This window comes from Vicugna pacos, chromosome 28 (assembly GCF_048564905.1).
Source record: "Vicugna pacos chromosome 28, VicPac4, whole genome shotgun sequence".
Taxonomy (NCBI): Eukaryota; Metazoa; Chordata; class Mammalia; order Artiodactyla; family Camelidae; genus Vicugna; species Vicugna pacos.
The window spans coordinates 4701783-4716135 of record NC_133014.1 but is presented as its reverse complement, the minus strand read 5'-3'; the positions used below and the strand labels follow the sequence as shown (position 1 = coordinate 4716135).

Here is a 14353-nt window from a genome sequence, read left to right as displayed (position 1 = left end):
TCTTTTTTTTTCATTCTTAATGTGTGTGCACTCCACCCCCCCAGCCCCTCTGCAGTGCAAACCAGGGGAGAAGAGGCTGGATTGGGCAGCAAGAACCTAAGGGAGTAACTGGGAAGAGCTGGACAGACACCCTCTCCAGTCATTCCATAACTGAATAAAGGTAAATTACATCCTGGCACCTTCTGGAATGCGCTTGGCAATCGCGGATTGGCATCAGATTGTGGCGCTTACCTGCAAAATGAAACACTTATTTGATTTTAAACAGTAGAAAAACTATGACATTTATTCACTTGCCAACTCTAAAAGTATAAAAATGTAAAATTGCTTCAATTTGTGATAGATAATTTTTAAATGTATTCCATTTGTGTAACTGTACTGCGGCCAGCTGGTGTGGTAAAGTTTTGCAATTTCCTTTCTTTATTTTAAACTGGAAATTGTTCTATTTAAAATTTTCTTCTTTTTTTCTAAAGACATGGACATTTGCTTTATTTGAAAATTAGGTTTCAAGAGCAATGAATAATAAATTAATATAGTAGATATAAAAATAGTTCAAATTTTGTATTCCTCAGGTAAGGTCAGATTTTTTTTTTTGTACCACTATGAGATAACTCTTTTGGTTACACCTCTCTCTGGGCAGTTTGTGGGGACCTCAATCAGGAATGTTGCATAGCACTGGAAATAAGAACATTGGAGATATTTTGCGAAACAAATTTGGATGGAAGAAATTTAATTAAGAAAAAAAATCTTTATTTACAAGATGTTGTGCTTATCAAAAAGAGTGACATTGTCTTTCTAACTGTCAAGAATTGAAATTCAAACCAACAAAGACCATCACCAAGTCTAACTTGAACTAGCTTATATTATAGCAAGCACAAGGAAACAAAGTACCCACTGAGTCCACTTACAAGCCTGAGTAGTGTTGGAAAAGTGGTCTGATAAGGAAGGAAGTCAAGCCGGGTCCTTGCCAGCTGGGCAGATCCCTTAGAGAGAAAGCTCCCTGCAAGGTCAGGGGAGGTACTTCTTGAGTCCTTTGGGGAGTATTTTATAGTTAGCTGGTGAATGTTTATACAAAAATGTTTAAAATACTGGGCCCTAAAACTACGACTTTGCAATTGAAGAGCTGGTTTTGCATTGACCAAACCACTGGAAGGAAAGAATGAACCAGAGAGGTAAACGTTTGTAGAACTTTTCTATGGTTTTCAAGCATTTGTTGTAATTTATCTGAAGGAACAGCATTATGCTGTGGAATCTGCACCACAAAGGGTTTTCTATGTCTGTGAGCCTGTTTCTGTTTTGTAAATAAGTTCATTTGCATCGTATTTTAGATTCCACATATGAGGGATATCATATGATATTTGTCTTTCTGTGTCTGACTTCACTTGACATGATAATCTCTAGGTTCATCCATGTTGGTGCAAATGGCATTGTTTCAGTCTTTCTTATGGCCGAATAATATTTCATTTATATATACACACACCCCCCCCATATCTTCTGTATTCATTCATCTGTCAATGGACATTTATGTTGCTTCCGTGTCTTGGCTATTGTATAATACCTATAAATGGAGTATAACCTTTAAAAATTGTGAATCACTAAAAAAAAATTGTGACTTACTATATTGGATACTTGTAATTTACATAAGATTGTACATTGACTCTACTTGAATAAAAAAAGAAAGAAATGGTACGGGGCAATGAGTAAATGATACTGTGGTTGTACTTGGGGTGAGGGGACAGAATGGGACACTCCAGGCTTAAACTAGTAGCTCTGTGGTCCCATGACAAAAGCGCTAGACGGAGCAGAGAGACCCCAGGCAGAAGCCAGCCTCAAATCTCTGACTGCACAAACAAGTCTGAGGGGACTTACTTCTCCATTTCCTTATCTGTGGAACAATGCTACTCTTATTGGCCCATTTCATAGATTTTGCCACCATTGTTCAGCAAATGTGAAGTAATAAAGTGGTTTGAAATGTAAAAAAAAAAAATAACTAAAGACTATTAAAAGCCTTTGAAATTTTAAGGATGATTTTACGAATAGAAAACCTATTTTTTTAAACATTTTTTATTGAGTTACAGTAATTTTACAATGTTGTGTCAAATTCTAGTGTAGAGTACAACTTTTCAGTTATACATGAACATATATATATATTCATTGTCACATTTTTTTCTCTGTGAGCTACCACAAGATCTTGTATATATTTCCCTGTGCTATACAGTATAATCTTGTTTATCTATTCTGCATATGCCTGTCAGTATCTACAAATTTTGAACTCAAGGGGGAGGGTGGTGGGAAGGGACAGACTTGGAACAGAGAATGTATTTTGACTAGCATTGATTCATTTTCTCAACATTCCTAGGTCCCTTTGGGGCATAAATACGTGTCTTAAGTTTTATTTTTATTTATTTTTCAAGAAAGGAAATTTACTTGTATCTCTTTTTAAATGATCATCCATCTTTAAGGAGGGGGGAAAAGCTCACTACTTTCTTTGAAAACATTAAACACATAGTGAAACATTTTTAGCCTGAGAGGTTAATACCGGCTGGGTGTTTGGGGTCCTGTGTTTGTGAGTGTAAGAAACCCTAGCCTGGCTTCTAATTTACTACAGACTCAGACACACATGTTGACCTGTGTGCCCAGGCTCAACAGAGCAGCGTTTAAGGGAGGGCACAGGAAGTGACAGAGGGAAACAAGACTGGGACACCTGTCTGGGTTTCTGCTGACCCATCATGCTTAACTAATTTTTCAGTGACCTCTGACCCAGATTTCCACAGTTCCACAGGGATTTATATCTTTCATCCAACAAATCCTACACCTGCATTCAATTAATGAAACAAAACTCAACTTGTTATCTGATGAACGGAGCGGGGAGAGCTGCTGAGACAATTGTTTTATTATTGTATTGACAAATTATCCTATTAACAACTGGCTACTACAAAAATCAATTAAAATCTTGGCTGAGAAGTTCGAATGGTGTTGGATAAGTAGAAGTGGGAATTAAATAGTGAGTTGATAGTCTTTTTGTAAATATAGTTCATAAATTAGCCACGACCAGATCAAAACCAGAAATTTGTATTGAAAATAAGAATGCTAAATTATAACAGCGCATATGGAGCTGTTCAGTATTTAGTTTCATTTTATTTCAGGCTGATGTACTTCTCATCACTTGCATGCATATCAATGCTTTATTTCCTCCAATATATATTTCTAAATATTCCATTTCTAGTGATTCCTTACTATTATATTTGATAAATTACCTTGTAAAAGATTTAATATGTGGACTGAAAAAATTTGGATCTTTGAATCTTTGGCCATAAAAATAGGATTCACTCATTTGCTTACTTACTGCAGTAATGGTTTTTGCATTTAGAATGTTGCACAGAATAGAATCCATGGTCAAGGAGATTTAAGACTGCCTAGTATTTTGATTTTTGGAGTCAAAAAGTACTATTGTTTCTTGGCAAAGCAGAAGTTTTACTTCTTTTTTAAGCTAGTGATAGAGAAAGCCTGCCGATGTCTTGGCATTTACTTCTGCCCTCTGAATACATCTCTTGAACTATACTTTAAGCAAAACTGAGTAAAATTAGGTATGCTCTATAAAGGCCATATTATGCTTAAAACGGTTGAGTCATTTATTGAACCGTAAAGTATACTTTAGGAAAGAATAATCAGATAAACCGCCCTTGAATGAGAGACGATGAAATCTTCAGGGCAAAACTACATTTCTTCCAAAGTATATAACCTTTAATGGCATCGACTGTATCTAAAAACCTGGTAAGTGTTAAGGTGGAGGAAATTAATTTCACCTAGTCACTAATGTACTACACTTGAAAGTAACTTAGAACTGCATAACTTTAACATTTGAAGGAGAAGAAAGAGTAGTTTTACCACGGAGCATGTGCCAAATGGTTCCTAAAGTCGTCTTTTCCTAAAAATAGGTTTGATGATTGCAAAAAAGCACACATTTGTCTCAATGATACCTGATCTCTGTCATTCATGTTAAGTGATAGACTTTTCTCTTGAAAGATGCCATCAGTCAGTACTGAAGAGGGAATATTAATAGGTGAAGGAACAATTAAAAAAAGATAAAAAAGAGGAAAGTTAGAACAACTGTACCCACATTCAGTCCCTGAATAGCTGTTTCACCCCTAGAAGAACAAAGCTCTAATCCAAATACAAAACGTAACAATAAAACAAAGAGAATCAAAGGACACCCAGAAACGGTAAAGCTCATGTCAAACCCAAATGCATAGTGTGTAAAATAACCACAGTAAAAGTCGGTTGTTGGTTTATAGTGCATCCAATTAATACTTTCTAATCATATCCGCAGTGCTGCTATATACAACATCTTTTATTTAAAGTGGGAGTGTTCCTGTGTACACTTTGTGCGTCTAATAGTTTTGTCATGAGGGCTGTTCTTAGCATGGATGGTTGCCACGTCTTTCTTCCATGGGTGTTGGCCGTTATCCCTTTGATTGGGGGTTACTCTCTTTTTTGGTTCATAATGATGTAATAGATGTGTAACTCAAATGATCACCACAATAAGTCTTGGAAACATTTGTAACCCCACGTATCCTTGCCCTTTTAATAACTTGCTTCACTTTCTTCTGTTTTAGAAGTCCTACAACTGATACACTAGACATTAGGTTTCCGAGTGATTTTATAGGAGATGAACAATGTAGAATAGGCATCTTATCCTAGTCCTTCTTGGAGCTCTGTTCTAACCCTTCCTCTTTAGCTGGATTGGGTAGTTCACAGACAGACACGTAAGCATCCCATGGGCTCTCTTTAGAAAGACACACTCTCTTTGATAGATAGATGTCCTCTCCACCTCAACATGCATCTACAAGCTACCTGCTTTTAAGGTCCAGCTCATATGCCATTTCTACCGTGGATGCATTCCTCTGCACTCCTTTGAGAAATTGGCTGTTACTTCTCACAACTACTATTACCATTAATGTAACTGTTATTTATTTAACTCAGGAGCATCAACTGTTACCTGTTACTCCCACATGGCTGGAAAAAAAAGCTCTACTTTTTTTTTCCCCCTCCAACTAAATCATTTCATTTCCCTTGAAGAAATGACTGAAAAACCACAACTCTGGATAAACAAGGCTACACACAGCATTCTAAGTGTTGTGTGACCCAGCCGACCATCTACATGACACGGTAGTCACGCCCATGGATGGTTATATGTATGGCAGAGGTTTTAAATTCCACACACACAGATCTTGCAACTGCAAAGAAAAACAAAAGCAAAAAAAAAATGTTAAAAAAAAACAACCAAAAACACAACCAAACACTGCATACACACAATGTCCCTTTTGCATTGCACTTTAGAAGGTGGTCTAGTAGCACCTGGCCCCCACCCAGTAAACCAAGGGTGAAATAAATATATTTCATTCTTTTGATTTAGAAAGTTGTTTCCCTTAATGGGAAAGGTGTGCAAAATTAGACTTGATCATTTATGTCAGATTTTTTTTTAGTCTCTAACTGTCACGCCACACCCTTTACAAATAGTTTTCCCTTCCCTAGCTGACCTTCTTGCTACAAATCTATTCAGTGTTGCTACTGTCTTGTGGAGAATCTCAGCTCATTTTAGATTTTTCCCTCCCTGACACAGTTTTTACAGGTTTCTTCTCGCTGTGTTGTGTGGGTGTGTGTGTGCTCACGTGCATTTGTGGGTGCATGTGCATGCATGGGTGCAGTTTTTATCACAGGCTTAAAAGGGAAAGATTAATGTTTCACGGGGCCATCCCTTTACTAAATTGTCTTTGTTGAATTATTACTAATTTTCTCACTAAATGTGAAGTACGGAGCAAGTTTTCCTTTGCATACCATTCAAACGGAACAGCATGCTCACGGCATCGCAGCTCATTCTTCGGTTTGATTATATACGTTAGCAAATTTCCGGGGAACAATACCCAAAGCTTCACTAAAATTGGCTCGTATTGTTTCCAAAGATAATTTCTAATGGAGTATCTTTGGAATATTCTTTTGAGACATTAAAAATGAATGTTCTCTTGGGAAATACAAAATCAATTCATATGTTCCGTAGTCCACACAGTAGTGGTTTAAATAAGATTACTTGCATATATTTATGGAATTTGAAAGAAGAAAGTACAAAATCACATCTCTGAGCTACAATAAATTATTGGTTAAATTATGGGTAAGTGTCTGTGTGTTTCTTGTGTGAGTAAATACATATACACTCATATATATATAGATAGGCAGATATTTACAGAGTTAAATGGTATATGGCATAAATAATTATAAATGCTTAAATTAAATACCTTATAATATTTATTATATATTAATGAAATACTTAAGTCTTCTCAAACTAACATCTTTTATTCTTAAATATAGATTCTTAGAAACTCTTATACTTTTTATTTTTATCAAATAATTCATTAGTTATAGTTATTTCATACAAATTTTGACTAACATAACATATGAATATCAGGTCTTCCAAAGTTAAGAATTATAGTGTCTTGTGATCTTTTTATTGCAACTATTCATATTTAGTTTCTTCTGTTATCTATAAATTTTTAAAAAAGGAGGTTGGCTTAATAAGGCTTAATTATTAAATATTTAAGGCAAAATGTATCCTAAATCACATTTGGATTTCAAGTATTTCTATTTTAAAAAGTCTTAACAATTTTGTATGAAAACAATTCATTTTGTTTTCATATATGCGATAGCTTGCTATTTTTTTCTTATTTTGAGATAGATTAACAGATTCTGTGGGTTGCATTAAATTTATCTTTACTTAAACAGCAACATAATTAATATTATACAGATACAATATATATGTTTGTTGAAAATGAATTTATTTTACATATTCATTTATATAATGATTGTACATAATTGTTAAATACTATCCATATTTTTGTAAGACCTTTGTCCACATTTGCTAGTAATTTGTTTAGCATAATTTTGTAATAATACAAGGACTTATTTGCCCAAAAGCAAATTTTGCATGGTGCTACGTGGCAAGCACATGGCTTCGTGATGACTGCCATTGCATCATTTCTGAATTTGAAGGCTAGTGAAATAATATGTAGCTATAAAACATAGTGCTCTGTTTGTTCCTGTTGTATGTGATACCTTTTCTTCAGCTATGTCTCAAGGCAAAGTTAACACCAAAATGACTTTTAAAGTGATTTTAACATTAAGATTCAGTAAAACTCTATCTCCCCTGCACAAACAGAAGTGTAAAAAAAATAAGAGGAAAGAAAATCTCTTCAATCAGGAAAAAATATGTATTAGCTATAAAATGTATAATGCCTAGTTTCTTTTCACTTGATCTTTTTAAGTTATGTTGGAAACGCACATATCATATTCAGGGATAGACGTTAGGAGGGAAACGGAGGAGGTTAATTACTGCTATTTACTTTCAGAAGCAGCTACAATTGAAAACGTGAATGGCCTAAGTGGAAAAACTCACTTAGTATCCTCAAAGAACATCCCAGAAAACAATTTTCTAGAGGTCTTCTAGCTTGTTAATACTAAAATACTATCCAGGTAACTAAATGCTTAGTCCTTTATTTTTCTGAAAGGCAGTCATTTAAGGAGAAAGCTGTGCTGTGCTCACAGGTGCACCCAATGGTATACTTACATTCAGCTTTCATTGAGAGCGTGCGTACATCTCTGAAAAACGGCATTATTGCATGGCTTTCCTTTATCCAGTGTGAGCCACTCAGTATCCTCCATGGGATTTATTCTCTGAACCACCTCGACGTCCATCGCTGTACATTACTTCAGGTTCTAATTTTCATCCCTCTTCAAGAAACTACCCAGTGAGACACAATACTCTCACAGCTGTGTGTGCCAAGGATTCAACAGTGTGGAAGTCCCATCTAGCAATTACCGCACTCTCCCCGTGTGTACATCCTAGGATGCATTTGCTAATGCTGCGCCCACGAGGTGCTCAAACAAGCATCAGCCGTCTCCCTCCTTGCGTGGTCCACACCAGGCACCTGGCAACACAAGGTGATTTGGTGGTGACATGTATAAATTCGTGGTTACGATCCCCAGAGGAGGCACTTTAGACAACCCTAGGTTTGACTCCTTCCCCCTGACAGCTCTCCGGAACGTGGGGTTCTCGGGTATTTGGGTCAGACACGGTGTGTGGCCAAGGCAGTGCCGTGATGAAGTAATGGCACGTGTGACTCAAGGCAAGATGTGCAGAGGGGACGCCGGCCATCCCTACGCCAAAGAGGGCTCATAAAACCCTGTGATATTTATGCCTGTCAGCACTCCCTTCGTCTCCTGGCTCCTCCAGCAGATCAGCCACCCACTGGGTAAAAATTCCACAGCTTGTGTTTCTCTCTCTTGACAAACGTCACATCCAAACGCTGGTCCTGATGTAACTTACTAATTTTAAATCACGCTTCTACTCATTTGTCCTGGTCTGCTGGCTTCCCGATTCAAATACGATAAAATTATTTAATCAAACAGTGCATTAGTTTTTTCATTGGACACATGCCATTGGAGTCTTCAAGCAGTTTTGGAATGATGAAATATATTAGTAGGTGTCTTATTAAAAAGTGAGTTTTCTAAAATCCTCTTGTGAACCACGCTGGACTCTCAAGTAATGAAAAACTATGAGGTTCTGCGTATGAAGATGATTGATTTGAAGTAAACATTACACACATTGTGTGTGTGTGTGTGTGTGTGTGTGTGTGTGTGTGTGTGTGTGTGTGTGTTTGGAGAGAGAGAGATTAAAGAGGGCGAAATGCCAGTTTCAGAAGCGCCATGGAAGTGCTGCCCTCCAGGTTCACGCCCTCATTATCTCCCTTCCTCTCTGCATCCCAGTCTCTGCCTGCTCCGGTTTATCTTTCAGACTTCTGCCACGGCGCCCTTTCTAAAATGCAAATGTGATCTTGTTTCTCTCCTGCTCAAGGTCTTTCAGGATAAAATAACACTTTCTCAGCGGGCTTTCAGCCGGACTTTCGCCATCTCTGGTTTATAAGCTTGTCTCTGGCCAGTTCGGACCCTGCTGGTCCCGCACTTTGCCTGTGTCACTGCCCTGCCCGACCCTGTCCCTGCACTGCGGTCACTTCATCCCTGATGCCCCCAAGGCACTTGCCTCAGTGAAATGCAATGATTTGTGTCCCATCCTCTGTCCTTTTATCAGATGATACACTTCTTGGATAGAAGCCCTCTGATATTTATGCTTCTGTTCTTGGGGTCTGCGACATAGTAAGCCATCTTTGATTTTTAAAAAATAACTGATTGAAATACTTGCAAATAATTTGTCCAATATAGCTCAGTAGACAAAAAAAATCTCCTAAAAATTATTTTCAGAAAACATGTGCCAGTTGTTGACAGGGATGGTCGAATCTGTATAAACAACTTTTTCTACAATTGATTTTGTTTTTGATTTTGAAAATATTCCCTCTGCTCTTTTTGACTTTGGGGACTGGAACTTCTGGAGTACCTTCCTTTTATTTATTTTTTTTTGTTTTCTTTCTTTTTTAAAATATATTTTTATTGAAGTATGGTCAGTTTACAATGTTGTGTCAATTTCTGGTCTATAGCACAATACTTCAGTCATATAGGAACATATATATATTCATTTTCATATTCTTTTTAACCATAAGTTACTACAAGGTATTGAATATAGTTCCCTGTGCCATACAGTATAAACTTGTTTATCTATTTTATACATAGTAGTTAGTATCTACAAATCTCGAACTCCCAGTTTATCCCTTCCCACTCCCTTCCCACCCTGGTAACCATAAGTTTGTTTTCTATGTCTCTGAGTCTGTGTCTGTTTTCTAAATAAGTTTGTCTTTTTTTTTTTTTTTAGATTTCACATATAGATGATATCATATGGTATTTTTCTTTCTTTTGCCTTCCCTTTTAAAAGGCTCATTCATGTTGGAAAATGCTACAGTGTTCCTCTTTGTTTATTCTCATTTTTCATGGTGGATTTATGTTTGTTGAGTAAATAATAAATGTAGCTCTGGGGATGCGGGAATGTCTTCATAACCTCACTTAGCAACAGACACATAGAAGAGCATCAGTAAAGGGGACAAAGAATAACAAATGATTGAAGGCACGGACAGAACCAGAGCATGGACACAGCTCCTTCACATGGACCAGAAGAAGCAAGACACAGACATCACCTGTCCCTTCTTCTTTGCCAGGACTATAGAAAACCCGACACGAGGCCAGTGTGGAAATGAAGTGAGAAGCAGCAGGAATGTACAATGTGAGGAAGAATGGTAGGACTGGACAGGTGTGGGTAGGTGTCCTTCAGTGTGTGTCTTCTTGACGGGCGGGAGTCCATCTAGCCAAGTAAAAACCACCTGCACCGAGATGATAATCTGAAGGCGTCTTGTTATTGTACTGGAGGGACATACAAAACCATCTTTAAAGTTACTCCTGCACAAGAAGGTCACCTCTTGGATGGATAATCTCATAGCACTAAGAGCATCACCATTTTGGTCTAAAACATTAGCAGAGAAAAATGGGAGTAGGGGGGCCAATCTATTTAAGGGCTTGGTGCAAATAGGGATTTTAAGACCCCAACTTTTGTCCTACATTTTTTCGCTGGTCTTAAAGGACAGCCTCATCTAGAGATCTTAAGATTTATACGAAATAAAGACAGAAAAGTAATTCCTGGGAAAAGAAGTCACCAGGTAGGTTAGAAACGCCAAGTCAGAAAGCTTAAGGATTACATGTCAAGCCTTTGGAAGAATAAGAGTTTCAGCTTCACACACACACAAAGAAAAGATGTCTGGCTCTCCCTCTTCCCTTGAGTCGATAAACTTTCCTCTAAATATCAGTAAAAATCCCAGCATGGAATAAATGGATTTGAATTTAAAATAACGCTGTGGACCAGCGGGGGGTCAGCTGCTGACATGATGGGATTGGGGTGCTGACGCTGACCTTGCTGATAACGCTCCCACCTGCCGCAAACGTTGACATTGAGACGGATGCGAGGGCAGGTGTGGATACATCAGAGAGGCTGGCAATAATAAAAAGTAACAGGAGCACATCAGAGAGTTGAGGGGAAGCTAAAAACACAAGTGCTAAGCAGTAACAGAGGGCAGAGGCGTCTCACGTTCTGACCCATTAGAGTTATTGCGATGCTGGGACGAAGCTCGCGTGCACAGAGAGACTAGGAACAAATTGGAGATGGCAAGAAGCTCACCTCGCTCACCTCTAAAACTCCAACAAAAGGAAGTAAAAGGCTGGGGCTCACGGCTTATTAAAGACACTATATTGAAAAGGACTGGCCTTAGCCACGAAGGGACTTCCCCGTAAACTGTGCTTGGTGGCAAGGTCTCAGGGCTCAGGAAGATGGGAAACGTATGGTGATCTTAGATTATAAAATAAAGACTTTTGAGTATTCATGAGTGTTGGCTATTTTCATTTACGGAAAAGTCTCAACAATGCAAAAATCATATTTAGAATTTAAAATATATAAAAGAGAAGCTTTAGGAGAGGTTCACCTTCGAACACTTTATAATGAGAATAGGAGGGAAAGGAATATTTGAAATATTCAAGAGGACGAACAGTTTTCACATATCCAGAAACACTTTGTACTCATTCTCATTAATAAAGGTGCCTGCTAATTGCAAAGAACTTTATTTAGTACTAAACATTCTATAACAATCTCTGTGGGAAGAATTAATGTCGCCCAATTTTGAAGCAGCATAAGGGACTTGAAAAATAATACTGCTTGCTTTTAACTCACTTTCGTATTAAAGTATGTGATTGGCTTAGATTGTTTCCCCTAATTGATTAAGGATACTGTGATTTTACTATTTACTTAAGAAATAGTTCATAAATTCTGCAACTTTTCCTATAATTTTGCAAGTTTGTAAGCAGGAGGAGCAGTATTAAAATATTAAAACAGTGACAATTCTAGGGTATTTTTTTCTCTCTAAAGAAAAAAAAAAGGGCTCCAAATAAATATAGACTTTGTGTTTGACGCTTTAAAATAACCAGGGGTTCTGAAGAATTTTCACTATTTGTCTGATAGAAGTAGACCTTCCCAAAGCAAAGCTCTGGTATTTTTGAGCATGTGGGATTCCCTGGCAGAATGGTTACATTCAAGTGTTTTAACACATATAGAAAGTCATCATGATGCTTCCATTAGGAAAAGGTGCATTGTTACAACCATAACAACCAACAGCAAAAACTGCTTCATTTGCGGTATCTCTTGCACCCGTCAGTCCCTTCTGATGGGTAACAGTTACATGAACCCGGAGCACTGTATGACTAGATTATTAAAATGATCACACTGGCCCTTTTTGGCCCCAGCCCTAAGTTATCTTCAGGCATCACCATCACCATGTCGTTGTCCTGCTCGAAAGTCTTCCCAGGCCTGAGTTCCTTAGTTGACTTCGCAAGCAAACTCTGGGTAAGCTAGGTCCTTTCCCTCTCCCACCTGAGGTCCCCAACACAACTCACACCGACCAGGACTGCTCACTCCCGTTTCTCTCCAGGCCTCAGTCCTGCTTCAGGACAAATACACACACACACACACACACACACACATCACTAAAAACAAGATGGATATTGGCTGCAAGGAGCAGTATAAAACATATGAGATCTCACAAGAACTCAGATTAACTCTATTGCTTTGTTGGGGAAGAGAATAAGGAAAGTTAAGAAATATATCTTTGACCATGAGGAGATAACTGTGTGTGTGAGTGAGTGATTTAATTTTGTTTATTAAAAGGTATCTGGGAAAAAAACAGTATTAGATATATGCACGTTTATAATTACTAAAAATTCTCATGTTTAATACTCTGAGTCACACTTCTGAGGCAGATTATGGCACGGTTAAAGAAAATTCACTAATAGGCTGAATTTATCCTTTTATTCGAAATTACAGAACGCAGTACTCCTTGCGGTACATCAGTTGCATCATTCCTTGGGAGCAGGGACAGTCTATCCTGATTTCTCATCCAGCCAATCATAACGTATGATTCCATCCGTATCTCTGCGCCAACTCATGGCCACGTGGCATACGTCTGGGCTGCAGAAGAAGTCAGCACGACCCTTCAGTGGTGGGGCCAAGGGGAGGGAGGTACCCAAAAGAACCCCTGGGCCTGGCATGAAAAAGGCAGGATGGCATAGTCTTATGAGTTACATCAGTATCTTTCTTCCCTGGAGTTAAAAAAAGGACTTAGTTATAAGAAAGAAGACAAAATCTTTACTCAATCGATCAGATTTTTCCTTGAAGAAGAATCAAAACTCTTTCGAATTTAGGCCATTGAGGGTAGGCCATTAATATGAGCTGATGTAACGCTATGAATTTCCCACATTCAAAGTTATTCTGAACATGTCTACATCCTTTAATCTTATCTAGAACCAGCCGCCCTTCAAGTGCACTGAAGATATCAAAGGGCTCAGCTTTCCTCTCCTTTGGATCCAGGAGCTCTCACTTCAAAAAAAACCTTCATGTCACTGACCTCCATGAGAAAAGCTGTCCACGTCAAGCTCATTCTAGATGTTTCAAAGAAAATCATTTGAAGACAAGTGCCATGTAATTTTTTAAACTCCTTGTCCCTAATTTTTAGGAAACAAAAAAAGATAAAACAGTGAATCTAGAGTCATGGAAGAAATTGGAAAAAAAAAAAAGTAGCTGTGAGGATGGTGGGTATGTTTTAAGTAAGCAGAAAATAGTCCTAAATGTGGATTCCTGGGAGTGGACTGTTTCATGGGTTTTTAGGTATTTTTTGGTAACAAATCCCATAAAATAGTAAGGACTTAAGGAGCCAAAAAGAGAGCCCATACCAAAGGAGACATAACACGCTGAAGTTAATTCATCATGAGTTTCCCATAAGCCTCTGTGGGCGCTTGGCCAGGTCCAGCGCATTATCTGTGTGACTCCCTGAGTCACCGCGGCTAATGGAATGTAGCCCGTGTTTGTTGTTGCCATGGTGACGCGGTATTCTCAGGCATGTCATGTTCACAGATCAGTAGCAGCCGCACAACTGCTCCCAGCTTCTGACCGGGGACAGGAATTCACTCCGCAGTCAGTCTGTCAGGAAGGAAGTCGCTTTGGTGAGGGCGCGTCAGGCTGGGACCCTGGCCCTTCCACTCCCGTTGTCACCGCCGGGCTATTGTCATTAAAATAACCTTGAATCCTCATGAATTCACTCATTCACAAACACCGTCAAAGAAGGTGCCAGAGTTCAAGAGAACCCAGAGGGTCAAAGAGAGGACTAGTTTTAAATCTGTGCCCATTGAACCTGGAAATGACATCGTCTGTTCGATATAATCTTCTCCTGACCATAGCAAATCAAATCGCGCTGACTGGCCCCGACGTCCGGGGCGATTCAGCACCGTGAAAGGTGACTGGGAGCAAAGGGGTCACGTCTTTTGTGGC

General features: G+C 38.4%; 1 long non-coding RNA gene across 1 annotated transcript; it reads right to left on the bottom strand.

The window, feature by feature from the left end:
* Positions 1 to 12819: 12819 nt before the first annotated feature.
* On the bottom strand, positions 12820 to 14001 carry LOC140690123 (uncharacterized). Its single transcript, XR_012065309.1, has 3 exons — positions 13759 to 14001; positions 13434 to 13530; positions 12820 to 12997 (listed from the first exon to the last, which is right to left on the bottom strand). It is a non-coding gene; the product is annotated as an uncharacterized lncRNA (long non-coding RNA).
* Between the last annotated feature and the right edge of the window lie 352 nt (positions 14002 to 14353).